Here is a 25563-nt window from a genome sequence, read left to right on the forward strand (position 1 = left end):
CTGTAAGTAAAGTGTTTGTAAATGATCTGCGCCGTGTATATAAGCAATTGCTTTAGAACAGTGTTTTTTTCCCTCCACTTTGCAAAATGACGTCCCACTTCTGAGCTGTAGTAATGTGAATGAAGCAGAAGTGCTCTAATATCATTTACATTGTTGCTTCAGGCTTTGATTCAGAGAAATATACAGTCTCCATCAGTGATCAGGTCTTGGTTGGATGGGGGGATGGGGGGGGGGTAACAAAAGGATCATATTTGTTCTTTTCTTATTTTGCATTTTTTTTTAATTAAATAAAACCAAAGGCATTACCAAAGGTTATATTAAAAAGAAAAAAAAATTAATTAATTAAAAATTAAGGCATAACAATTATATTTTAATAAATGGCAAAATTTAAAGGGGGAAAAAAAAGACAAAAGGACATAAAAGAAAATTCTATTAAAAATAGGGAAAAAATAGAAAAGAAAAAAGCAATGGCATAACAGAAATATTCTACTTAAAAATGCCAATAAGAAAAGGAAAAAAAGGGGGAAAAAAATCAAAGGCAAGGATTACCAAGGATTATATTAAAAATAAAAAAAAATAAAAAATAAAATAAAATGAAATAAAATTTAAAAAAAAAGAAAGAAAAGAAAAAAGCAAAGGCATTACCAAAAATTATATTAAAAATAAAATAAAAGAAAAGAAAGAAAGGAAAAGAAAAAAAAAACGCAAAAGACAAACAAATAACATCGTAAGTGCAAAACAAGAAAAGAAAACAAAACAAAGGCAAAGATTAGATTAAAAAAGCCAAAAAAAAGAAGAAAAGGAAAAAAAGAAAGAAAAAAAAACAAAGATTACCATACCAAAGATTATTTTTAAAAATGCAACAAAAGAAAATTAAAGCGACGGAACAATTTAGATCGTATCTGAACGATAGAAATGTCTCAATCACAATGATTTCAAAATTTTGTCTGTAAGCTACACTGAGATCAGCAGAAAAGAAACAGACAGTGTTAATTCTATCAGATCTGAATAACTCAACACACCAAAAAACTCTTTATAAACAGCAAGATCCTCAAAAGGAATATTTTGATCAACATCCACTAAAGTCAACAGCACTACAAAGAGAGTAGGAAAATCTATAAACGCCGCTGCATGATGATGAGTATGAAATATTTTACGTATGATTGAACGTGCTCGGTGTATATGAGGTACCAAACCTCCCGGTGAACTATCTGGGACTCTCTGTAGCATCTCTCAGCATGATTGCTATATTCAGGCGGGTGGCTTTAATTCCGAGGAGACGGATTTCCCACCCGAAAAAAGAAAACAGATTAAGAAATTATGCTAATTTTGTACCGCGGCTTGTGTGCATCTTCAGGCAGATCCGTTTGCATACAGAGACGTTCCGATAACGCTAACATCGCTAATGCTCCGGCTAAAAAAAAAAACCCTCCAGACATGTGTGACATAAACTACGGGCCTACCTCGCTACACATTTAAGATCATTTTACCGTTACCATGGCAAAAAATGCTAATAAGGAGCTTTAAAGCAGCGTGAAGTGAAATGAGAAAAAGCCTCTCGGGCTATATATATGCTAATGACAAACCCGGAAGCGCTACAGCTACGTATGAAGGAATGCTTGATGTTTTATTTTTTTTTCCTTTCGTTGTCTGTTTTTTGGCATTTCTTTGCATGATGAGCTAAAATAAGTATTAAGAAAGAAAAAAAATACATTAACATTCAATCTAACAAATGCGGGATTTGCCTCATGAGCAGATGTGTAATGGAAGCAAGCAGCTAGGAAGGAAATAAATATCACATTTTGTGCTGCTGACTGGCTGGTAAATGAATGTGCGTGATCAGATAGCACCAGGCTTGGCTTTTCAAACTGCACTCGCGTTCACTGCAACACTTATGATCACTGTTCACAGCGGGGAGGAAAGAAAAAAAAAAAGAAAAAAAAAAAAAGATGAGCATTTTGGCACACAGGCATTCAACTAAAACCCTACGGCATCACCAGTAGTGGCCTGCAGAGGCCTGGCTGGGTCATTTTCCTGACAGTATTTCCCTAGACGGAGCAGGAAAGGCTTCGGCGAGAAGCTGAGCTCATTTTGAGATAATTGCTCTTCTCATCCCTTAAGTCTTATCAAAAGATGGCAAGAGCGAGGAAGAGGAGGAGGAGGAGGAGGAAAGAAAAAAAAAAAAACACATTTCATGGAAAAAAAATATTCAGAGTGCTTTGTGATCCCAAAGCATTTGAGCAATCAATAGTTAGGTCATTACGGTAGACAAAGAAGTGCTGTTTTATCAGACGCGATCCTGCGAGTGCTGGGGATTGATCATAGAAGTCTTATTCCGGGTTTGGGATCAGCTATGGGAGTGAAAGTGAATGAAAAAGAAATTAAGATGGACCAAACGCATTAAGGCTACTGGCACTGAATCAGAGATGATTCATAATAAACACTACAGAGTATGAGCACTCTCTGGGTGTCGGTCCACTCACCTGCTCATCACCCAGAAGAGGAACTTATCGGTAGTTTAGGGAGAGATGCGGCGTCTGAAACAAACAAGCGACTGTTGTGTCTAACTAAAATAAGTCCTGTGAAGCTCTGGGGGCAGAAGAGATCAGAAATTAATAAGAAGGTGTCAGTTTCAATTTTACACTTCAGCCTCTATTTCGAACCAGTGAACACAACAAAATAAATATCAAGATGTTACACGCTACGTGAAATTGGGGGAGAAAAACTTCAATATCGGAGTCTGATTTGATAGCGACATCCTTGGAGAGGACGTTTAATTTCACAAAATATTCACTGGAGGATGCGCTGGACAAACAGGTACAGAAAACAAGAAACGTTATAGGAAGAAATTGAATAAATAACAACTGGACGAAAATAAACAAGCTGATTCCAGTGAACTAATTCTCTAAGTAATTGTAGAGTTTATACTTGATATAAATGACATAGAATACATATATCATGCTAGCATTCCTCCAACCCGTCTTCTCAGAGTGCCACAGACTGTCCATATACAGTATAAACACACCATTGTCCATTTTCCTTGTCCCTCTAGAGCAGGAGTCTTCAATCTTCTCCACAAAATGACCAGTGTGGCTGCAGGCTTTAATTCCAACCAAGCAGTGCTACACCTGATTCCACTTGTTTAATCAGGTCATCTTGAGTTCCAATCAACTATCAAGTGTGTCCTGTTAGGCTGGAACAAAAGATTGAAGACCTGTGCCCTAGAGAAAAATACTTCACCTCAAGTCTAAACAAAGTTCTTTCAATAAAAAGTCACCTTTAATTTGTGATTAAATATTTCTATCCTGATGGGAGAGTTCAGCTCCGGGATGATCACAGCTCCACCAACAGGACATGAGGGCTAAGTGAAATGGAGTGGTGGGTAACTCAAGTAGTTAAGGCTCTGGGTTGTTGATCAGAAGCCCCAGCACTGCCAAGCTGCCTCCAGTGGGCCCTATCAACAGTGGTCCAAGGAAGGAACAGTGGTGAACCGGCAACAGGGTCATGGGTGGCCAAGGCTCACTGATGCAAAGATTTAGGACCGTGATGCTCCAGAACCAAGTTTTTCAACCAGCTGATATAGTAAACATAACACACATGTAACATACATGTATACTGACTATTCACCAGGAGAAGTCTCAAACGTTCCAAATCTTCATTATCAACTGTTTTCAGCATGAAATATTCCCAGTAATAATCTCACATCCATTCATAGCCTTGCAAAAACCCAATCAGGTGACATGATGATTGTTCAACAGGTGATCCTGATTCCCTTCACATGGACAGTGGCGACAGGACTGGGTGACTAGTGTCTGAAATGAGTCGAGCTTCCCACGAGATGATTCTATTGGCCTCCATTAGTGAGGTCAGTCAGTGCAGCCAGCTGTGTTTGAGCAGCCTATAAGCCTGGTGTCACTGCCACTTACATCAGCTCATCCTTCCAGGACGTAGCGGCAGGGAAAAGATTGCCAAGAGAGTGACAGCGCAAAAGGGAGAAAGAATAAAAAGAAAAAAAAAGCAGGGTTTGGATGGTCTGATCCATTGGAAAACCAAATGAGCGACATGGAGGATGCATGATCACATTCCAATGCAATTCCTTTGCAATTGCACGCAACGTGGTAGACCGGGAGTGAGTTGACTGGTGGCATGTCAGATTCTAGTGGTCAGCAATCTATCCAGGGTGATGGAGGCATTCCAGGCCCTTCTTTGTTTTTACATTAAGTAAATTAAAGAGGATAAATAGGCTTCTGTTTGGAGTTCAGGAGGTGATCCTGGACTAGCGCAGGATAGCAAGAGCAGGATACAAAAACAGTCAATCTCTTCTGTTTAAGGCGAAGGGAGTGTGTTGAAGGCTGGCAGTCTGTGAAGGATGCCTGCTTGGGCTGCTTATAGTCTACATTATGGCTTAAATGATGTGGAACTCCACGGGCAATAGACACTGTTCACGTTAGGAGAATTGCACTTCAGCGTAAAAACCATAAAGACTATTTTATGGTTAAGACAAAGCAGGCTGAGCCGCTCATGCTGCGTACACACACGGGGACTGGAGGCACAGAGAAATTTCTCTACAGAGCACCTTTCAATCCAGTTTCTATTGATCAGGGTTGTGTGGAGAAGTGGCGTCTCCTCAGGCTGTGCGAGTTGTAAAAATGATGCATGAGCCACATTGGGACAGATTAGTTTTACATGGGGAGGTTTGGTCATTCCATCTGTTACAGGTGCTACTCTGTCAGGATCAGCACTGGACTTATCCTTCCATGAGAGAATTCAAGCAGTAAACATTTACTTTGCCCTGTCCAGCTCAGGGTGGTCTAATTTATCCCTGCCCCGATAGACATATTTAACTTTGCAGGTGAACAGCACTTTCTATGTATAAAATAAATGTAAACCATTGACCATATTTGGTGATTTTTGCCTGGGGGCTAAGATAAATATCACTCCTATCTGCTAGATTCTAGATGTTTAGGAAGATCTGCAAAGAAATATAGCTGGCATAAGTCATATCACTTCATTTCAAAAGAAGTTCATCAAACTAAAGCTCAATCCCACAGGCTGATTAAATTGGCCATTACGATGACAGCTTTATGTTACCATATGTCGCGATATCATGATCTAATAATGTGAACATCATGTAAGACACAAACATCTGGATTCACAGAAAAACAAGCGTCTAGAACATTCATTTAGAGCTTTCTGGATGTTTTAGCACAGAAAAAGCATCAGACACTGACCTGAAAAACTAACCCTACCCAAATAGAGCTATATATACATTTATAAAATGGGGAAGTAGATGATGTTTGAGTGTGCATTTGTAAAAATCTAGCAATATATATAAAAACAACACCTGCAGTCAAGCAGTCACTGGAAACTATCTACTCTGGGGCTTAGACAAACACACACTGGTCCACACACACACTCATGGATAAATCCACTGCATATTAACGAGGATCCCCGACACCTTGACCAGTTACTTAGCATGCAAGTATATCAGTGCTCAAGAAGATTAAAGTGACAGAAAGAACAACAGTTCAGCAAGCCAAACAAGCCCAGAGAGACAAATAAAAAACTATGAAAAGACCAACTGTATTAACTGCATACGGCACTAACGCTAAGAGTGACTACGGAGAGAGGTGTGTATTCCGTATCAATGGCTTGGCAACACGAGGCCATTTCTTCCAGAGCCGTAATAAAGGAGGCAAAATAAAGTGGTCAAGCCCAACATCTAGAAACGATCAGTTATTGCAAGCAAGTGGCGTCTGTATGTGCAACGAGGGATTTCAAAAGGTAAATAGACTGAATAATTCCTAAGCCAATTACCAAGACAGTAGAAAAGGGCCAGAAGACAGAAGAGGTTGATAAATGATGCCAGCCGCTCAATTTTCCCAGCAAACCGGCCCGCCGTACCTGACACTAAGACAATAAGGAAGCCTAATAGGTATTTATACCAGGCTTGCCAGACACCTGCCATTTATTTCAGAGGCTCTTTACTGGTCAAAATTGATTTCCTAAAGCCCATTGAAATTAGGCGGTTTGCCGCTTCGTGAGGCAGGCTCGATTTTTTTCCCCCTCTCCTGCTGCCAGATAAATGAGAAAGAAAGCAGAGCTGAAAGGGAGAGAAGTTAAAAACAACAAGGATGGTGCAGGATGACAGAAGCAGAAAGAGAAAAGAGAAAGACGGAGTGTAAGGTGAAGAGTGAGTGACAACCAGGGCAGTCTGTTTGGACAAGTTGTATTCAACCCAAGCTGATCAAAATTACTATGTGCGCCTAACACAATGCAATCAAAATCATAAGACGTGAATGGAAATTCGCATGCTTATTTTTGGCTCCTGCAGGGATCCGTAGCAAAGTGAGGAGGCCAGTCACAGCACATTGCTCCTCCCTTCCCGATACACAATCATTCGAGCCTCCACTGGGACAACAGCTGCTGCGGAAAATGAGAGTTTTTAACGCATCATTATAGCCCCGCCATGAGGAGACCACCAGGGAGAGGGGAGGGGAAAGGGGGGGCATTAAGGCAGAAAGGAAGCAGGAAAATGACAGGTATGAAGAAAAATGGCTTTATAAGGATACAACAAAATATGTTCCATATTGGATAATAAATTTCTCACATATTTAATGCTTCATCATGTTCAAATTGGCTAAAGACTCTGCAAACAAAAATAAACACCTGAAGCAACATTAGGGAGGGATAATGAAGAAAGTCTGAAATGGTGTAAAAAAATATATATATATATATTATATATATCTACAGCACTGGAGCCAAACAGCTGGGGATGATGGGATACACATGAGCGATTCTGGAGGACTGGGGAAGGGATAGAACGGCAACAAAGGCCTCATGGTGGTAAAAAAAAGCGAGATTTGAAGGAAATCCCAAAAGAGGATCCATTATTAGTATGAACACCTGCATCTCTCCTCCACTGCTAGGGCTGAGTAATGCGGCACAGTGTTACTCTCCCGTGACAGGCTGGTTTAAATGACCGCTGCCCCAGCGGACGACAGCAAGCCAAATGCAGACAGGATACAAAATTCATGAATTTGTTTAACGCAAAGCGGTTGTACAGCCTGAAAAACCACTAATGGTGACGAATGTAACACATAACAGCAAAAAGAAAAGAAAACATTCAAGCTATGAGGTTACTACACACTGGTGAAGCTAAATTGATGAATTTACTGAATGTATTTAATTCAACTTTTGCAAGACCAGTTATTTGAGACGTATGAACTGGTAAGAGACTCTAATGGGAAAAGAATAATCAATCTTTTAAAAACTATTACATACAGATATGTACCGGGCCTCGGTCCCGAGACACCGAAAACATGCTTCAACCTATGATTAGATCTGACAGCTCTCTCAAGCTGAAGAAGTTCAGTTTCATTCTGTCTTTCACCACACACACATACACGACACTTTGAAAAGTTCCCCGTCTTTATCGGCGTATAGAAACACCGGGCACTTACGACCTCCCTGAACTTTTGAGCCTGTTCATCAGAAAACAGCGGCAACACTGAAAGAGTAGCAGACAGTCCCATTTCTCTTCAGTAATACAACGCTAATTTCAGCTCGTTCGCAAAGACCCAACCGCTGGGGGCGTCTAAAAAAAAGCTAAGCTGCTGGAAAGTTTGGCGATTTAAGCGGCGCGTCAGCATGACGCCTGGCGACAAATTAGCTTTCCCTTCTGTGAGAAAAATTTAATGAGCCACAAAACATCTAACGCACATCTACTTCATCTGGGATTGCTAAATATTAATTCTAGCGTAATCAAAGATTCATTTCGCCTGCATTTATGTCTCCCTATCGTCAACCCATAAATAACACATCAAAGCCTGCACTTGCTTACTAACGCTAAACAAGTTGCAACTGTGTAGGGATGCAAAATACACGTTAAGAATCAAAGAGGGGTTTTTTTTCTACCCCAACTCATGAAATGAAAAAACGTATATCGTTTCATCTCCTGCTGGATAAAACTTAGAAGAAAAGAATAAACAAAGGAAAATGTATATTAGCGACGCCGAGGAGTAAATTCATTCCCATAACTTGGGCAGTGCTGACTAATATTTTCTTAACCGGCCCACAGAAATGGCTTGAAATAAACGTACTGATGTATGACTTTATTTTGCTAGGAATATAAGCTCCCACTGGGGCTTTTCCACATGTACACACACAGAAAAGAAGACAGGGGCTAATGGATCACGTTATTCATGTGTTTGTCATGGGACTGCTGTTAGCACATTTTTAGATATTGAACCTAACAGGCCCGTTTTTCCCCCTCGCCCGGTTAACACGGAGACAAACGTATCTATGTTTCTCACTGAAAGAGTCTAAAAAATATTAGAGGAGAGAAGATAGAAGAAGAGAGCGCTTGTCACGGAAATATGACATCTCTACAGCGGCCTGTCTGTGAATTAAGGGCCCCTTCATTTTAAACAATAACAATTAAAATGTCACCATCCATCCGGACTCTGTAAGATTCTATTTGAGCATAGCTTGACCTTTGCCAGTAATGTAATGAAACAAATACACAAGACTGTTTTCTGTGTCCGGGCTCAGATATACGCCTCTCTTTCTCTCTGTGGGCTTTCTGAGCCATGTTTTCCTCTGAAAACTCAATAAACGCTGACCTTTCCAGTCAGACTTGCGACTGAACAAGAATGAAAAGAAAACAGAAGAAACAGTCTTGAGAAGTGTGTGTGTACATGCGCCTCTGTAGTTACATGGAGATTCCACTCATACAGCCTCCATGGGTTAGAGATCTCCATGTCTCCACCAGGATCAGCATTCTGTCTTTGTCAAGCCGGGCCTGATCCTGCACTTTGAACCCAAGTACATTACAAAAAAACCAAACAGCATACTGAAAGCACCACAGGAGCTTAAACTTCTAATTAAGCTCTCAGGGTCAAGTTTGATGCTTTAATCAAAAGCTGCAGATATCACAAAGCTCAATGTAGGGAGGACTGTCCTCATGATGGCACGTGAGCATGTGAACTGCACGTGAAGGTCTAGCCCTCTACACTAATCCCGTCCATTAACTGAGACCGGGCCATACTTACTGTGGGACCACTTCAGGCAGACCTTCAATAAATCGTGATACATTCTGTGCTCAGGGCCCGCACTTAACTAGAACGCATGAGACAAAGCTACTGTACTTCCATCTATTAGCTTTACAAAGAGGGCCAGATCCTTCTTTTTATTAGTTGAGCGTCGTAGTTTACGGAAGAAAAGACCTTGAACAAAATGTTTCTGAAGCACACTGCAAGAGATTCAATGCTGACACGGATGGCCCGGACTGAGCACGCTCAGATGATCCCGGTCTACTCTGTCCTGATCATCCACATGACACACTGAGGAGGAAACGTGATGCCCTAACAGCCAATTTCCCAAATCCTAATTCTCTCTGGGATCAGTCCCAACTCCCAAACACACAACTTTTAATGAGATTCCCTCAGCATGTGGGCACCTACTTTCCATGTACGGACCTTCTACTGACATGCTAATACAGTTAACACTATGTTTACATCTAAATTTAACCCTAATGTTAGTGATTAGTGATAAACTGATAAGATTTTGCTCCTAATGACAGCTATTTCTATCCTTGAGAGGGCATTCAGTCCTAGCCAAGATGTAAAAACATGCGCCCACACACACCCACACACACAAATCTGTAGTAAATGAGCCACATTTTATAGATAAGTGATTATCCTAGAATAGCCTGATTAAAAGCCTAGAATGCACATGGGCAAAAAAAGTGACAGGCCATTTATCAAACCTGTATATGTCCAAGTCACTTTACTGTGCCTCTCGCTCATCCTCACATAGCCATCGTGTCTCTTGTACATGTCTATTCCACTGCATCATAGAGAGAGAGAGAGAGAGAGAGAGAAATTATCACCGTCTTCAAATTCCTATCTAGAACTATCTATAAAAGGCTCGCATCTGTATTGTGGGAGTTGTGAAAAAGTTCAGATGGTAAAAACCGCTGTGCTTTCATCAAATGGTTAGGGAAAAAATAATTTACACAACTTTTCTTCCTATACAAAAAAAAATCTAGTTTATTTGAAAGAACACGTAGCACTGTGTGTGCACATGTAGCACTGGAGCTACAAGGCTAACGTTGCAAACAAGCAAAGGATGTCATATAGTGAGATAAAAAAAAAAAAAAAAAAGAGGTATTCCAACACTTTTCTTTTTGTTGGTTCAATAAAGTGCAGGTGGAACATTCACAAATAAACGTCCCCAGACAGGTGTGTGCAACACAAGATTTCACAATGTGCTCTCAGACGAACAACGAGAACGGTGAGAGAGAATTCAGCAGTCAGTAGAAAAAGAGTTGCAGGACAAAATGAAATGAAATGTGCACAGGGGCATTGTCAGGATGGAAAAGGTTTCGGTTCCAGTGAAGGGAAATTGTAATGTTACACCAAAAAAGACGTCCTATACGAGTGTGAGCTTACGACTTTTTACAGGCAACAGTTTAGAGAAGAACAACATATGGGGTCAGGTAACATACCCGTCCAGGTTATGGAGAACCGGGAGCTTATCCCAGGTGGACTCAAGGTACAAGGTGGTGGACACCCTGGATGAAGAGCCAGGTCACATACACACACATTCACTCTCTACACACGATGTAGACAAGCCAATCAGCTTATACCTCATGTCTTTTAACTAAATGAGGAAACTAAAGCACCTAGAGAAAAATCAAGCACTGGGAGGACATAAAAATACTCCACACAGAAGGCACAAGCCCATCCCAGGTCAAACACACACACATATTTACACACTACACACAATTTAGAGATGCCAATCAGCCTACTGTTGTTTGATTAAAGGAGGAAACTGAAGCACCTGGAGAAAACTCCCAAGCACTGTGAGAACATACAAACACCACACATGAATTCGAACCCATAACCCTGTAGGTGTGATCCCACTAAGCCACTGTGTGGTTTAAAATCATCCTAAGCTGCAGCTACCAGTTCAGCACCCCTCAAACCTGAACAATTACACACCTAAATCTCTATCCGGGTCAAGGAGATGACTTGCTTTGGGATTTCTTAACCAGAAATACCAATATGTTAATACCAAAATATGATCATTTAAATAATTTTCACTTCAAGCTTAACTTCCTTCTTAACATTAGTTTAAAAAGGAATTTATATACACTATAGTGCCAAAAGTTTTGGGACACCCCTCCAAATCATTGAATTCAGGTGTTGTGTTTCAGGGGTTGGGCTTGACCGCTTAGTTCCAGTGAAAGGAACTCTTAATGCTTCAGCATACCAAGTCATTTTGGACAATTTCATGCTCCCAACAGTTTGGGGATGACCCCTTCCTGTTCCAACATGACTGTACACCAGTGCACCAAGCCAGGTCAATAAAGACATGGATGAGAGAGTTTGGTGTGGAGGAGCTTCACAGAGTCCTGACCACAACCTGATAGAACACCTTAGGGATGAATTAGAGCGGAGACTGCGAGCCAGACCTTCTCGTCCAACATCAGTCTCACAAATGCGCTTCTAGAAGAATGGTCAAATATTCCCATAAATACACTCCTAAACCTTGTTTAGAAGAGTTGAAGCTGTTATAGCTGTAAAGGGCCAGTCAACTCCATATTAAATTCATGTGCATGTAAAGGCAGACGTCCCAAAACTTTTGGCAATATAAGTGTATAAATAAGAACCATTTTAAACTTGAACTTGAGATACCAAAAGTCATTGTAGATCAATTGCATTTGCTCTAAAGGGAGATTTTGCATTTTAATTTTTGACTGCTCCGTTCACTTTAATTATGGTTCATCAGTGGTTTGCTGAGCTTTGATAACAGTCAGGATGAGAAACAGCGTGGCTGTTATTCTCTTTAAATTAAAGGCAGCCAGAGCAGGGGGTTTATGTTGATGAGGTCATTGTCTCAGGGTCGAATGGCAGTGTCGAGTCGAGCCCGGTTCGGTCAACACGGCAACGGAGCTTTATTAAAAAGAGCTTGTGTTATTACACCAACCTTTATTATGGATGCATCACCATGGGAGAAGACCTGAGGTGAGAGTCTGGTCTCTGTTTCAAACGGCTTTCATTAATCAAACAGCTGTGTGTGTGTGTGTGTTTATGGCTGTGTGTGCTCACATTAGTATTCATGTAAACCTAAAGGATCGTTATAAACTTTGATTGCGGATTGCAGGATGATGATGGATTGTGTCTCATTGTGGACATAATGCATGTGTGCTAACTAATTGAGCGCAGCGAGAAGTAGATAATCTAAATATTTATCAGCGTAGGTGAGATGAGCATGTGTGTGTGTGTGTGTGTGTGTGTGTGTGTGTTTGTGACTGTAAATAGCTTCGTTGAAGGTCTATGAATATATTAGCTTGCTGCCATATATTTGTGCATCAGCATAAGTGTGTTTGTGTGTGTGTGTGTGAAGATAATTGTCTTTACAATATATTATTTAAACTCCATAAGGTAATTAGGAAGAAAGATGACGACGTATGATCTCTTTCTCTCTCTGTCGTTCCTGTTCAGCGTGGGGTTGTAAATGAAACTCCTAGCACCGGCTGCTCCTACTGCGGCGTCTCCTTCGCTTGCCAGCCGTTCCTTTTCGTGCAGCACCTTCGCCACCAGGGGGAGACATGCTAAAAATACATCAGTCTGTTCACTGCAGGAGAGAGCAGGGTGGCTTTAACACACACTGTGAGCAGAGAGAGCAGGCTGAAAACTCCACCACAGTAGTGTGGTTCTATGCACAAGCCCACAAACACACTGTGTTATAGTTGATCGAATTGTGTTAGTATTGAATAACCTCCCCTCTTTATCTAGTCTTTCTTCTGTCTGTCTTAAGGGTGTCAAGTTTGGCCTTCGTCTAGTGCTGTCTATCTGTCTCCTGGTCCCTCTTTGTCTCTTATTCTTCTATCTCAATATTTTAGTCTGTCTCAAAGTCATTCTGCCTCTCTCGACTCACTGTCTTTCATCTTTCCTGTTTAATGTGTCTTACTGTCTCTTATATGTTATTCATGACCTGCCTCTGTGTCTGAGCCTGTATCATAGTGTCTCTGTACGTCTCTCTCTCTCTGTCTGCCTTTCATGTTATCCCCTTCTCTCTCTCTCTCTCTCTCTCTCTCTCTCATCTGTTCCACTTTCACTTATGGTCTCTCTCTCCTTTTTCTCTCTTTCTCTCTCTCTCTGTCTGTCTCTCACACGTACTCTCACTCTCTCCGATCTGTTCGGTTATCTCATGGTCCATTTCTGTCTCTGTCTCTCTCTCTCTCACTCATCCATCTATTCGGCTTTCTCTTATGGTCCAACTCTCTCTCTCTCTCTCTCTCTCTCTCTCTCATCTCTTTTGCTCTCTCTCATAGTCTCCCTGTGCCTCCCTCCCATAGTTCCTCATGGTCATCCCTCTGTCTGTGTGTCTACTCTGCCTGTCTTATGTCATCTCTCCCTCCTGTGATCTCTGCCTCATTGTAATCCTTCTCTGTCTCTCATCTCTTGATCTCATGGTCTCTGTCAGTCTCCCTGTCTGGTCTCTCATGGTTTCGTCGGTGTCTTGCTTCATCTCTGCCTGCTTGCCTTCTCTCAGTTGCTCACCAGTGTAGGCCAGCCTCAGCGTGAAGGCCTGTTTTCCGAGTGAAGAGTGTGCATGTTTGTGGAAAGCAGTGGAGTGGACTGGTAATTAGTGTTAATTGGGTTAGTGGAGAGCTGGAGGCGGGCTGCTGAAATGGTAATGCTGGATTCTCTCTTGCTCTGATCTGATAGCACATTATCATAGCTCTCTATCTGTGTTCCTGCAAAACCCAATACAAACCAAAGCCAGCCTGTCTGGCAACGACTTACACATGGGGTGTGTGTGTGTGTGTATACATATGCGTGGCATCTGTGTGAGATCAAATGCATTCCATAGTAATATGGTAGCATTTACATAAAAGCATGTATCTAAACATACAATCACACATACACTGTAAAAAAGCATAAGAATAAAACAAGTGAAGATGTGCATGCACACACACACACAGACACAGAGACACACTCCTTTATCATAGCGTCAGCACAATGGGGAATCTATTCATCCAGATAACAGTGCAAGGCTGAAGCAATTTGTGCTCATTTGATGCGTAATGAGCTTCTTATCAGTAAGTGGCCAGAGAAATGAGGTGTAAAGTGTAGCTCCTTCAGCACCGAGCTAATGCATCAGCCATGAGCTCATTTCTACACACGTATATAAAACACACCAAACAAAAGCACAGAAAAAACAATGAACCTAATAGAGGATGAAAACAAACAGAACAGAAAGGGAATGTGCAAACGAATAAAAGTAGTACATCTGAGTGACAGCAGGTATTTTCTATGTAATTTCCTGCGTGTAGTGGGAACAGGAAGGGAATTGAGAGGGCAATGGGACAGCGTAATACTGTCACACATCATGCCTACTCAAAATATGTCACGTTACAGAACACACTTTAGCACCTATTCACCAAAGTTCTCTAGAAACGTGCGACACGGAATGACGTACATAAAAGAAATCTGTGTCCTGTGCCTGAATCACAAGGTTGTTATGCATCACCAAAACTAGCAGGAGTGCAAATGATGAATCAGCTTCATCTGCCTGGACACAAGCTCTTGCCTACTAGGTACATTTCATAAGTACACAGCAAGACAATTAACCTTCATATACACAGATCAGCCATACTGTTAATATCACCTGCATAATAGTGTATAGGTCCCCCTTGTGCTGGCAAAACAGCTCTGACCTGTCAAAGCATGGACTCCATAAGACCTCTGAAGGTCTGCTGTGATATCTGGTACCAAGACATTAAGCAGAAGATCCTACAAGTCCTTTAAGTTGCTTGTTACACAACCTACAGATGCTCAAGATTGAGATCTAGGGAAGTTGGAGGCCAAGATATCACCCAGAATTCTTTTTCATGATACTTAATCCATTCCTCAACACTTTTTGCAGCATAGCAGGGCACAATATCATGCTGAAAGAGACCACTGTCATTAAGCAATACTGCTGCCAGATCTAAGAAGTCTGCAAACGTTTTTAGGTCGGCTGTACACATCCAAGTGCCATCTTTTAACTTGTATACCAATTTGTGGGATCGGACCAGAGGGGCTAGTTTTCCCACCCCATGCGCATCACTATGTCCATGACCTTGTCACTGGTTCATCAGTGGTCCCTTCCTTGGACCGCTTTTGTTAGGTACAAATCCCTACATACTGTACCAGGAAGGCCTGCCGATACCCAATTGTCTCGCACATACGAGGCCTGTGATAAGGGTTTGTTTTAACTGTGTACCAGTTTAGCATCATGCAATTCAGGTGTGTTGCTACTACCATAAAGCTTCCTGCCTATAGAAGTACAGAAGAAAGAATGAATGAACAGCAGTGAGACAACATGATTGCGCAGTGCTAGCTCTGACCACACACAATGTCTGTTTACTTCTGTTCCCTTTACACAAATTTAGAACATGTTCACAAAAACATCTGAAAGAATGAAGGTCAAAACACTACCCAGGCCTCTGAGGGACAACCAGATCGAGGGCTCTGGAGCTGCCTCAACTTTACGAGCACTCCAGCAGAAGCCATCTGCTGCGAAACACACCATCAACACAACAATTCCACAGAGACTACTCTTCACATGCAGATGCACACACACACACACACACACACACAAACGTGTACACACTCTCATGATCTGACTACATTCACATTTTGACTCTCCACTCAATTTTTCTGTATTTAAAAAAAATCTATTATTATTACAGCGAATGCAGCAGATGAAATCATCAAAATGGAATGCAGGGGTACGCAAGTGGCCTTCACAAGCACTATGGGAGTCTGGTCATAAATACCAGAGAGAGTGCTCTGAGGCAGCCAGGATCAGCTGACCCCCATGACTCTGAACCATCATAAAGCGACTATAGTGAGCAGTGAGGTCATCGGGCTAGAAGAAAGAACGAAAGCAGCCATTGAGGTTGAGGAATCTGCTGTCAGAGGGCAGGCAGGGCCACAAGGACCATTACGCTACCGATTAGCCATTGCATCATGCTAACAACCGCTGACCTAGGCACTGTATATAATCCACACCGGTCAGTGTTCTCATATAACTGACAGAATCACCAATCAATGAAGATGATTATGGAATGCTATAAAAGGCATGTCTAGTTGAAGAATTACCCATGACCGAGCACAGGGTTTTTAAAATGGGGGATTTTTGTCAAAAAAGGAATTCCTCTTTATTTTATGTACAAGAGCAGAGATTAGCAAAAACGAATATAGGAAAGCTAACAGAAAGAATGCTAAAGCAGATTGAGAACATTTCGTGAACTCTTTCTGGATGCAAATGATAGATCAAGTGGCTTTATTGTTTTAAATATGAACCCTGTAGTAAAGTGCAAACCTCATCCAAATGAAACATTAGCCTTTTAAGTCTCCGACCACTTTAGGAGACAATCCTGAGACGCATCATTTTTATATGCGATTACTACATGGTTAGCTACATTCACGTGTACCTTGATGGTATGAAGGTAAGACTACACCTAGATCTGTATCTATCTTCACAGACTGAAATCCAACCTCATGATCTGTAGCTCCAATTCACATAAAATAGCTAAACTCATCATGGAAAGAAGCGCTCCATCTTCTTAAAAGTTCTGAAGCAAAAAGAAGAAACCCCCACACAGGACACAAAGCATGTGAGAAGCTCCACTAAGAGACGAACCATCTGTAGACATGATCCGAGTGATTTGTTGCTTCTGAGCTACAAGCCAAGAGTTAATAAAAGTCAGCTTTAGCTCACTGCCAAGCATGATGTGTTCATTAAGACTGGATGTTCATCAATTAATCAAAAACATGCAAGCAACAATGTCTGATCCAGATCTTTGGATCTATTTGGAGCTCACACACAAACCTGCTCTGAATGGCATCGGTATCTGGTGATGTTTCACGTTTTGGAAACGGGATCACGGCAGATTCTGGAATAGATCGGATCACAGCTTGGAATGTGAGAACTAATAAAAGGGATAAATTTAGGCAAACAGTGAGAGACGATGAAAGAGGAGGAGGGAGGGAGAGTGAAATCCATTTCATTTGTAGCCATTTCATGACTTGTGTATCTGTCAAGTAAACTTGTTAATGGACTTAGCAGGAAGCAAGAGGGAGACAGACACATTCTTTCCCCGTGTTCTGGAAGATGAAACCCGTCTCTTCCAGTCTCTCAGTACACAAGACAGGAGCAGGATGACATTTTACAGAGCTCTGGTATTATTGGAGCAGAAAAGCAGGCTTTGGTGGAAAGATTCCTGTGCCTGTACTGCATCACTGAGCTTGAGACATATTTAAGCTATTTGGCAGTGCCCTGCATCCTCCTCCCCAGAAAACCCAATCTTCCTCCCTGCCTCTCCAATTCCTTCAGCTCTTCTGTTTCCTCCAACTCGTCTGTCTCTACATACAATACCAGGTTTTCCAGCTCTTTCATCTCCTCCATCTCTTCAGCGCCTCTATCACTTCCAGCTCTTGTTCCGTTTCGTCTCCTCCAGGTCGTCTGTCTTTTCAATCTTTCCTAAACTCCGTTCCGTCTCCTCCAGAAACTCCAGCTCATCCATCTTTCCCAGTTCCTCCAACTCTCCAGTCTTTTCTAGTCTCTTCAGTAACTCCATCTCCTTTGCCTTGTGTATCCTCCGGTTAAGCCATCTTCTCCAGTTGCTCCTCCAGCTCCTTCTCTTCCAGCTATTCTCACTATCTTTTCTCTCCTCAAACTCATTCATCTTCACTTCTGCCACCTCTTCCCTTTTTGTCTACCTCCATCACTTCGAGTTATTGTTCCGCTTCATGAATTTTAGCAACTCCTTCTCCTGTGCCTCTTAGTTCTTCTTCAGATAATTAATCTCTGCCAACTCCTTCATCTCTTCCATATCCACCAGCTCCCTCCATCTCTTCCATCTCCTCTAGCTCTTCTTCTGTTTTATCTCCTTCAAGCCCTCTAACTCTTCATTCTTCCCTAACTTCTCAGTCTCCTCTGGCTGTTAAGTCTACTTTGTAGCTTCCATCTCCACAAACTCGTCCATCTCTTCTAGCATGCCTTTTATTTGATCTCCTTCATCTCCACTATATTCTCTAACATCTTATATGTTTCTGCCACCTTCAACAACTCAAGCTCATTCGTCTTCTCCAGCACCTGCAACTCTCCTGTCTTCTCTAGTCTCTCCTGCACCTTCTCCTTATTTATCTTCTTCAGCCTCTCCAACACCTTCTCCATTATCACTCCAAGTCTCCTCTAACTTTTTCAACTCCATGAGATCTTCCATCACCCTCACCTCCTGTAGCTTTAGTTTCATCTTCTCCAGATCCTTTTCAGTCTTCTTTCCTGTCTCCTCCACTACTTTCCTTTTGCCATGTATTCTCCCAGCTTTTCTCTCTCTCTCCCATCACCTTCCAATCTTTAACGCTTCCTTTCGTTCCTGCACCTCCAGCTCCAATCCTATCTACTGATAAGCAAAAATCTGGACTGGACTATAGTCCATGCAATGATTATAAATGTTCTTGTTTTTTGAACATAATGAGGGAATGTGATCAACTAGCACCTTATATTAATCACTTTCATTCGTCTCAAGTGATCAAAGGCTCATGGTGGCCGTCTGTAATGAGGGTGATGTTTTACAGAAAGGAATGTGTGGTGTGGATTTGACTCTGTTTTCTATAGTTTTTCACCAGGGCTTATTGGCCATTGAATCCAGATGTAAGCAAGCATGATGCCAGCACACCACAACCATGCAAAAACATTAGCCAAGGAAACCTGAGCTCTAAAAATACATGGAAACTCAGACACATTTATATAAAAACACCTATACCAATGGATCTAAAATGCAGCACATACATACATGTCAACATAAAGGCACATAAATAATTTGTGCCTTGCAACACACACAAAGAGTGCTATGAAAGAAAGAACCAGTCGGTCAGGATTTGGTAAAGGTTTGATCACTGTACATTGGTTTAACTCGAAGAAAATGTAACTCAAACCTAACACCACAGCGCCCCCTACTGCCAGACAAAAGAAGCTCGCTCTTTCACACATTCACGTTTCTGAGGGTTTTCAACCACTTAGGGGCTTTCAGTTTATTTCAAAGATCATCATTAAGTTTGCTTCAAAGAGCCAGACTTATCGCATCACACCAAATTGCTTCGTTTCCAAATGACACAGTCAAAACAAACATGACTGCCAAATAAGAATCCAACAAAAACAGCTGAGAAGCATAAAGTCTCGAGTGTGAGTGGAGGGTTAAAGGCCCATTCAGAACATCATACAGTGCCTGAAAACTAGGAAGTGACTGGATAAAAGATGTTTGGAAACACTGAGTGAAACGCCAGTAAAGATCTGGTTGAATATTTTATGAAAGGAGAGTGTCTGGTTGACTGACAGCAGGTCTTATATTACAGTATTTGTGTTTGCTTCAATATAAACAGGTTAGGATTCTGAAGAAAATTAAATTTGCCATTCGTTCTTCACCGTATCGTTCTTCTCCTTCATTCTCACTCGGTACAAAAAGCGTGGTGGGAGCTCCCGCAGGCATTTCCTGTCTCAGAGGCTCACGTTACCCAGGAGATGCTTGGAGTGATCGTCCCTGTAGATCACACCTCTACTCCAGGTGCATTTATTTCTAACACTTAGCTGTGCTGTGCAATGCAAAATACAATGTGTGTGTGTGTGTGTGTGTGCACATCATGCATATGCCTCAGATTGCATCATTGTGCTATACTGGTCTAAAATCAGCAAGATAATGATGCCATTTAGAGATATGCCGTGGTAGTGGGGTAATGGTATATTTACTTCCAGCTCAGCTCTGTGTGTTTGTGAGTGCGAGATGTCAAATGGATCACAGAAAGATGATGGTCTCTGCGGTGAAAGTAGTTAATGATGCTTTCGTGAAGTCATTACATGAAAGCTATTTCATTCTCTTTGTGTATATAACAGTTATATGTGCACTGTAAAGAGCTGTATATAAATAAACACTTGAGCTCGTGGAGAAACATACACAGAATGAAAAATATCCTTTTTCATCCACATCAGTTTTCATTCAGAATGTGTGATCTTCTAGGTGATCAAAAATTCACTGTATAAAATCTAACATTTCAACAACAGTAATAAAAATGATGGGAACTATTTCAAGGGGCGGTACAATAATCACACAATCTGTGTGTGTGTGTGTGTGTGTGTGTGTGTGTGTGCAGTTGCATATACTATAGAAAGAAATCTTCACTGAGTTCAACAGGGTTCCTCAGGAACATGTCCTCGACCAGGGTTTACAGGTACCAAGGATAGAACAGGGTTTTTTGGTACAGAGGACATGCTGCTTTCACCAGGGTTTACAGGTATTGATGACACACCTCCTTATCCAGAATACTTGTCTTCCTCACTATGGTTTACAAGTATAGGGATGACTGGTATGCCTCCTTCACGAGGGTTTAGAAGTATTGAGGACACACCTCCTTTATCAGGGTTTAGAGGTACAGAGGATATGCCTCCTTCATCAGGGTTTAGGGGTACTGAGGATACACCTCCATCGGGGTTTAAGGGTAGTGAGGATCCACTTCTTTCATCAGGGTTTACACGTCTCCTTCAACAGAATAAATGTTTCCCTAACCAGGGTTTTGAGTACTGAAGTCACTCCTCCTTTACCAGGGTTTATGGGTAGCGAGGACATTCCTCCTTTAATAGGGTTTATGGGTACTGAGGACACTCCTCCTTTACCAGGGTTTAAAGTCACTGAATACATGCCTCCTTTACCAGGGTTTAGAGGCACTGAGGACATGCCTCCTTTACCAGGGTTTAAAGACACTGAGGACATGCCTCCTTTACCAGGGTTTAAAGACGCTGAGGATATGCCTCCTTTACCAGGGTTTAAAGACGCTGAGGATATGCCTCCTTTACCAGGGTTTAAAGACGCTGAGGATATGCCTCCTTTACCAGGGTTTAAAGGCACTGAGGATATGCCTCCTTTACCAGGGTTTAAAGGCACTGAGGACATGCCTCCTTTACCAGGGTTTAAAGACACTGAGGACATGCCTCCTTTACCAGGGTTTAAAGGCACTGAATACATGCCTCCTTTACCAGGGTTTAAAGGCACTGAGGACATGCCTCCTTTACCAGGGTTTAAAGGCACTGAATACATGCCTCCTTTACCAAGGTTTAAAGGCACTGAATACATGCCTCCTTTACCAGGGTTTAAAGGCACTGAGGATATGCCTCCTTTACCAGGGTTTAAAGGCACTGAATACATGCCTCCTTTACCAGGGTTTAAAGGCACTGAGGATATGCCTCCTTTACCAGGGTTTAAAGGCACTGAATACATGCCTCCTTTACCAGGGTTTAAAGGCACTGAATACATGCCTCCTTTACCAGGGTTTAAAGGCACTGAATACATGCTTCCTTTACCAGGGTTTAAAGGCACTGAATACATGCCTCCTTTACCAGGGTTTAAAGGCACTGAGGACATGCTTCCTTTACCAGGGTTTAAAGGCACTGAATACATGCCTCCTTTACCAGGGTTTAAAGGCACTGAGGACATGCTTCCTTTACCAGGGTTTAAAGGCACTGAGGACATGCCTCCTTTACCAGGGTTTAAAGGCACTGAGGACATGCCTCCTTTACCAGGGTTTAAAGACACTGAGGATATGCCTCCTTTACCAGGGTTTAAAGGCACTGAATACATGCCTCCTTTACCAGGGTTTAAAGGCACTGAATACATGCCTCCTTTACCAAGGTTTAAAGGCACTGAGGACATGCCTCCTTTACCAGGGTTTAAAGGTACTGAATACATGCCTCCTTTACCAAGGTTTAAAGGCACTGAATACATGCCTCCTTTACCAGGGTTTAAAGGCACTGAATACATGCCTCCTTTACCAGGGTTTAAAGGCACTGAATACATGCCTCCTTTACCAGGGTTTAAAGGCACTGAGGACATGCCTCCTTTACCAGGGTTTAAAGGCACTGAATACATGCGTCCTTTACCAGGGTTTAAAGGCACTGAATACATGCCTCCTTTACCAGGGTTTAAAGGCACTGAATACATGCCTCCTTTACCAGGGTTTAAAGGCACTGAATACATGCCTCCTTTACCAGGGTTTAAAGGCACTGAATACATGCCTCCTTTACCAGGGTTTAAAGGCACTGAGGACATGCCTCCTTTACCAGGGTTTAAAGGCACTGAATACATGCCTCCTTTACCAGGGTTTAAAGGCACTGAATACATGCCTCCTTTACCAGGGTTTAAAGGCACTGAGGACATGCCTCCTTTACCAGGGTTTAAAGGCACTGAATACATGCCTCCTTTACCAGGGTTTAAAGGCACTGAATATATGCCTCCTTTACCAGGGTTTAAGGGCACTGAGGACATGCCTCCTTCACCAGGGTTTAAAGGCACTGAGGACATGCCTCCTTTACCAGGGTTTAGAGGTACTAATCAAACTCCACCATCACTAGAGTTTATGGATACTGAGAACATTCCTACTTTACCAGGATTTAGAGGTACTAAGAAAACTCCTCTTTCACCAGGGTTTAAGGCTGCTGAGGACACGCCTCCTTCACCAAGGTTTAGGGGGACTAAGAACACGCCTCCTTCATCAAGGTTTAGGGGTACTGAGGACATGCCTCCTTCACCAGGGTTTAGGAGTACTGAGGACACGCCTCCTTCACCAGGGTTTACAGGTACTGAGGACACACCTCCTTCACCAGCGCTTAGAGGTAATGAGGACACGCCCCCTTTATTAAGGCTGACAGAGACTGATGCCACACATTCACTGTTACCAAAAATTTATGGTTCTCACACACACACACCACCTGTCATATATACCTCCTGAGTCTGCAAACTCCAAGAAACAGGAAGAGCCAGAGAGAGCAACAGGATTATAATATTCTAATCACTGCCAATATGAAAAGCGCCCACACACACAAACACAAACACACATACACACAGCATTCAAACACACACACACAGCATTCAAACACACACAAACACACAGCATTCAAACACACACACACACAAACACACACACAAACAGACACACAAACACACAGCATTCAAACACTATTTACTCACAGTGGGAAGTGTATGACAGCTCCACTTTGCTCCTGACTAAAACACCAACAGCTAAAACTAATTAAAGTTCAGGCGACAAGTGCAAAATACCGCCAAGTCTCCTGCTTCTAGTCATTCCAGACAAGCTGGAGGCTCGTCTAACACATGGTGAAGATGATTGGAGGAAACACCCAGGGGTTCAGAAACTAACTTGCTCACACATTTCACCCCTTTACAAACACAACCCACAACATGGCTTAGCTTACGCTCCTGCTGAGAACCAAATATAACCATCAAGAGAGCTTGTTTAGGTAAATTTTGTCGTGTTCACAGAAAATACAGAAGAAAATGTTGTGAAAAGGCCTTTGAATTTGCAAAAGCATCATCACAGCATGACTGCTCAGCAGACATAGTGGAGAAGACCAGAGGCTGTGCTGGAGCTAGCATGTGGCAAATCAAGGCAAAGCGTGTCTGTGGTCTGGGCTTTCACGAGATAAACACGACACAGTGTGTGTTTTCTCGAAGCACACATAAGACAAACAGGGCGCAGCATGTATGTAGCTGAAGATCACATGAGATAAACAGGGCACAGTGTGAGATTGTGTCGGAAGTTAAGACATCATGTGTCACTTCTATTCGACATGGCAGTCAGTTCACTCAGCAGTTCACCAAAGCTCACTCAATGTCCAACGGAACAGTCCAAGAAGACAAGTAGATGACCAGAAGACAACAAGAACAGTTTTGTGATTTCTGTGCTATGAGCTGAGCTTGGAGTTTAGCAGGAATCATATGAATGCTTGTTTTGGGCCTAGGAATGGTCCAGAGACCTGATCACTGGTCCTGTTAAAAGTGGTGATCTGGACATCACTTTAATCTGAGTTAGTGCTCAGGGCCAGATGACGGGTAACATAACTGGTTTAAGCTTCCTGTTGATAAGGAAAGGGTTACTATAGTTACTGAGATACAAAACCAGACTCAAAGAACTGGAGCACTCTAATTACAGTAGCTTACATTCATTGTGCGATCACTTGTAAGGAGAACACAGTATAAATGTGTGTCTCGTGCAGGCCTGTATGTCTAAAAAACCATTTTGTACGAGATCAGCTCCTTGTTCACAAATGATCCTGCATGATGACAAGCCCTGCTTTCGATTGCACTCGAGCGTTGATACCATGGAAAGATAATGAAAAATTGATCCACGGTTTAAAAATGTGAAACCACACCTCAGAATATGAGCCATGAACCAAAAAGAAACCCAGAACTGGTCATGTGTTCAATTTCAAGTAATCAGACTAAGTGTGAAAACACCTTAGCTCAAAAGCTGATCTCGTTGGAGTTTCTGCATAGGTAAAACATCAAATTGTGTCAAACGAAAGATGTAGTTTCTTCTAGATGTTCAGAATTCCTTCCACATTAAATTAGAGAATTTACATTTCTGGCAGACATTTCTGTCTTACATTTTCTTATCCAGAGCGACTTACAATTTAAGTACTTTAAGTACACCTTAACCACAAAGCTACCGCTACGCTACCAAGTTAGAATTTGATATCTTCTGCCGCTCGGTGAAGTTAAATTCCTTCAATGTTAAATTTGAGACCCTATCAACTGCTGTGGTATGACATGAATAAAACACTGATTGTTGCTAGAAAATATAATCACCTTCTACACTGGGTTAGGCCACATCACATCACTCCAGCATTGTTTATCTTCATGTATTACTTTTTCCATTACTGTTAATAATTACAACCAGCTCTTTAGATATTCATAGACATCCAGACACTGACTAGGCATAACTTTATGACCACCTGCCTAATATTGTATTGGTCCCCCTTTTTGCTGCCAAAACAGCCCTGACCCATCATGCACTGTGTATTCTGACACCTTTCTATCAGAACCAGTATTAACTTCTTAATAGATCGGACCACACGGGCCAGCCTTCACTCCCCACGTGCATCAATGAGCCTTGGCTGCCCCTGACCCCATCACCAGTTCACCACTGTTCCTTTCTTGGACCACTTTTGATAGATACTGAACACTGCAGACCGGGAACACCCCACAAGAGCTGCAGTTTTGGAGATGTTCTGATCCAGTCATCTAGCCATCACAATTTGGCCCTTGTCAAACTCACTCAAATCCTTACGCTTGCCCATTTTTCCTGCTTCTAACACATCAACTTTGAGGACAAAATGTTCACTTGCTGCCTAATATATCCCACCCACTAACAGGTGCCATGATGAGGAGATCATCAATGTTATTAATTTGTCAGTGGTCATAATATTATGCCTGATCAGAGTAAATCTAGTTTTCTATTTCATGGCACGTCAGAAACATTCTCAACACTATACTTGTATAGCAAAGTCCTGCACGCTAGGCTGTTTATAGCATACAGTTCGTCTTTAACGGTGTACATTAAAAAAAAGAAAAGGGAAAAAAAAAAAAAAGATAGATGTTCACGATCATCACATTCTGTGAACATCAGGGTCTACGGCGAGTTCATTAGT

At 41.9% G+C, this 25563-nt stretch overlaps 1 protein-coding gene across 3 annotated transcripts in view; it reads right to left on the minus strand.

The window, feature by feature from the left end:
• pard3aa (par-3 family cell polarity regulator alpha, a) overlaps positions 1 to 25563 on the minus strand; it is a 402663-nt gene that overhangs the window by 299163 nt on the left and 77937 nt on the right. The window lies entirely within an intron of this gene.

Source organism: Hemibagrus wyckioides, linkage group LG01, assembly GCF_019097595.1.
Source record: "Hemibagrus wyckioides isolate EC202008001 linkage group LG01, SWU_Hwy_1.0, whole genome shotgun sequence".
NCBI classification, from domain to species: domain Eukaryota; kingdom Metazoa; phylum Chordata; class Actinopteri; order Siluriformes; family Bagridae; genus Hemibagrus; species Hemibagrus wyckioides.